This window comes from Chrysochloris asiatica, unplaced genomic scaffold (genome assembly GCF_000296735.1).
Source record: "Chrysochloris asiatica unplaced genomic scaffold, ChrAsi1.0 scaffold00022, whole genome shotgun sequence".
Classification (NCBI taxonomy): Eukaryota; Metazoa; Chordata; class Mammalia; order Afrosoricida; family Chrysochloridae; genus Chrysochloris; species Chrysochloris asiatica.
This window is the reverse complement of record NW_006408540.1, coordinates 22,894,464-22,898,387: the sequence shown is the minus strand read 5'-3', so window position 1 is coordinate 22,898,387 and position 3,924 is coordinate 22,894,464. Positions and strand designations below refer to the sequence as shown.

At 42.2% G+C, this 3,924-nt stretch overlaps 1 pseudogene; it reads right to left on the bottom strand.

The window, feature by feature from the left end:
• LOC102816046 overlaps window positions 1-3,405 on the bottom strand; it is a 168,469-nt pseudogene extending 165,064 nt beyond the window's left edge.
• Between the last annotated feature and the right edge of the window lie 519 nt (window positions 3,406-3,924).

Below are 3,924 nucleotides of genomic sequence, written 5' to 3'. Positions count from 1 at the left end.
GTGCATTAACCCACAGCGCCACACCAAGACTCCATTTATATGTTGTTGTTGTTAAGTACTGTCGAGTCGGTTCTGACCCATAGCTACCCTGTATAGGGTTTCCGAGGAGCGGCTGGTGAGCTTGAACCACCATCCTTGCAGTTCAAACGATTTTGCAGTCTGACGAATTAGCGCCACACCAGGACTCCATTTATATGTTGTTGTTGTTGTTATTATGTGCCTTGGAGTCAATTCTGACTCATAGCGACCCTGCACAAGGTTTCCGAGGCTGTTAATCTTTACTGGAGCAGAGCGCCTCATCGTTCTCCCGCGGAGTATCTGGTAGTTTCGAACTGCTGACCTTGCTGTTCACAGCCCGATTCGTAACCACTACGCTACCAGAGGAGGACTCCTTAATTTGTAGTGTAGTATTTAGTTTTGCTTCTTCCTCAAACTTTGTTTTCATATATCTGATTAGCTTTTTGGTATCTGGATGTCTAGTAAGCAGCTCAAACAACATATTAAAAAATTCTTAAATTATACTTCTATCTACCTGCCTTCCTTTATCATCTATGTAAAGGGCATCAATGAACCTTTTACAGACGTTTACAAAACTGCAAAGAATAGTCCTTACTTAACTGGACTCAATTCACATTAATCTCAGTGGTGAGTCCTATGGATAAAAACTTACTCCTGAAAGCTTATTCCGAATCCCTCTGCTGTTCCCCAACTCCATTGTTACCAGCTAAACCTCAGCTCCCTTCATCTCTTGACTTCTAATGTACTTTCTACTTTCAATCTTGCTATTCTGTAGTCAATTCACACAAGAACATTTCTAGTGAGCTTTTAAATTTTTGATAAAGGGAGCGAGTGTAATTTGCTACAATCTGATGAACTTGACATATATTTATGGATGTAGTAGCTCAAAATCCCAATTGGGAGGGAAGGAGTCTTCACATCAAGTGTCAATCCTATCCCCTCTGTATACAGGGTAGAGAGGGATGGGCAACTCAGACATTGGCTACCTAAAATGAGGGGGCAATAAAGGCACTAAGTGACTGTCTTACAAGTTTTACAAGAGGAAGTTTGTTTCAGAGTGTGAGGGGTAAGGTAGAACCCCATTGAATAGTTTGAATTTTGTCTAGATGGGTCTAGTGAAAGGAGATGGGGATAAGATTCTGAGGATTCAATAGTGGGTAATTGTTACAATGACTAATCGTGACTGTCACAACTGTAAAGGTAGAGGTTTTGTAACAAAAAGAGGGGAGTAGTTAATCTTACAATCCAGGAATGGAGAACCCTGGGACCATCAAAGGAGAAAGGCAACAGTGAAATACAGGACCCTATCGAGAGAAGCAGCGACACCATTGATGGAGGCAGAGATGAGAGTATGGAGAGAGAGAGCAGCTGAGGACTCTAGATTCATGGAAAGAGAAAGGCTGTGTGCTGGCAGCCAGATGCTGGTGTCCAGGAGGCAGGCTTGTAGAATGTTTCCTTTGGTTGTTTAAATGATTATATATTCCTGAGAGTTTTTGTGTAACCCTGCTCCCTACCCTGATAAAAACAAAAACAAAAAGCAAAGGGAATAGAAGCAAATACTGTTAAATCATGATGCACAGAGGAGATGGTAATCACTGCAATGAATGATGAGTGTAAAACTGATGATCCCCCATGTAAACTAATCATTCAATTCACAATAAAAACTTTAAAAAAAAATGTAGAAAACCTATAACGCTTTTGCAATGTTGCTATACATTGGCATTCAAACAAAAAAAGAAATATTTCAGAAGAATGAACAAAGCTGTCTTAGAAGAAATACCACCAGAAGGCCCATTGCAAGCAAGGATAGTAGCGGTGCAGCTCACCTACTTTGGACACATCATCAGGAAAGACCAAGACATAAAAAGAGGCATCATGTTTGGTAAATTAGAGGATGCGGGACAATGAGAGAATCGCTCAGAGCTACATTGACACTTGTCTACTTCATGGCTCAAACATACCATTATGACCAAGAAGATGCCACAGAACCAGGCAGCATTATGCTCTGCTCTACATAAGGTCACATGACTTAATGCCAACTAACAACAACAACCTTGTTTACACAAATCTCCCCTATGTCACCCGCAGCATTTAGAATAAAATCTGAAATATTGTAAACAACCTTTAAGGTATTATATGATTGTTTTTTAAGTGCCACCTCATTTCGAGCCGCTATAGGGTTTCTGAGTAACAGATGGTGGATTTGAACTGCTGACCTTGAAGTAAGAGTCCAGTGCTTATCCTACCGCACCACACCAAGACTGACTTCCTTTCCTTCCACTCACAATTTTACTTGCTAAGATAGCCTCAAATACCTTCTAGCTTCTCCACAGACATGCAAAAGTTCATTTTCTTCTCAGAATATTTTTGGTTTCTGTCTCTTCTTCCTAACATGTTGTTGTTGTTGTTATGTGCCATCGAGTCGGTTCCGACCCATAGCAACCCTATATAGGGTTTCCGAGGGTGTAAATCTTTATGGGAGTAGAAAGCCTCATGTTTCTCCCGCGGTGCAGCTGGTAGTTTCGAACCGCTGATCTTAAGGTTCGCAGCCCAATTCGTAACCACTACGCTACCAGAGATGAACCACCCCTAAATCTCACAAATGTTAATTCAGGCGACTTGTTAAATGAGATCTCATCAATGAAACACTTGCTGGTTACTGTATCTAAAGTTGCCAAGCTCAGGATCAATCTCCTGACTCTGATATTATTTGCTTTTTTTATCGCCTTATCACCAACTGAAAGGGGCTCTGGTAGCTTAGTGGTTATGAGTCGGGCTGCTAACCTCAGGGTCAGCAGTTCAAAACAACCAGCAGTTCTGCAGGAGAAAGATGAGGCTTTCTGCTCCTGTGAAGGTTTACAACCTCAGAAACCCTCTACCGGGTCACTATGAGTTGGAACCGATTCCACAGCACACCACCACCACCATCATCAACTAAAATTACATTGTAAATATATTTACTTTTACTTTTTGTGTCTACAAGAGGGAAGAATCTGTATTATCTATTGATTGCAAAACCCATGTTGAAACCATGTCTGACTTCCTCTGGCTTCACAAAGAGGTAGGAGAATCAAACTCAGTATCAGCCCAAGATCAAATCTTATAAAGTATAGGTCAGACATGCCTCCACCTTACAACCTTCTTTACCCTATTCTAACATCAACCAACCTTCCCACAGCACTCTCTGCTTCACATCGTTGTTTGAGATCCATTGCAATAGCCACACAGAACTCAGCAATACTCACTGTTATGGGGATTATTAGGGAAGTGAACGGGGTACAAATCAGGATTAGAAACTTTAAGGATGTGGTAGTTCTCCAGTCGGGAACACATCGTCTCCACCATACTGCAGGTAGGCTTAGCTCTTGTGTTCAGCTTCTCAGCCATGTGGCCTCTTTTGCCTCTACCCCGCTGGGGCAACTGTTAGAAAGTTCTTTTAGCTAATCTGTAAATGTCCAAAGGGTGTATTCTGCAAGCCAGCTTCCTGCCATAGGCACTAAGCTTTACTTGGTCCGAGAATTATGAAGCCCACGGCTACTCTGTCTCTCCAAGCTGATGCCTCTGCTTCACCTCTGCTGCCACTGCTTTCCTAGGAAGGGATCTCACACTCCACTCAGTTTCTTCTTCTGTGATGGTCCTGGGATCATCTGTTCCTACATCTGAGATACTCGTTTTAAATCTAACACATGCTAATACTAACCAATTCTGACATTGTTGTTGTTGTTGTTAGGTGCCATCGAGTTGGCACTGACTCATAGCGACCTTATGCACAGCAGAACGAAACAATGTCCAATCCTGAGCCAACCTCACTACTGTTGCCACACTTAAGTTCATCAATGCTGCCACCTGGCCAATCCATCTCTTTGGGGGTCTTCCTCTTTATCTCTGACCCTCCACCTTTTCAAA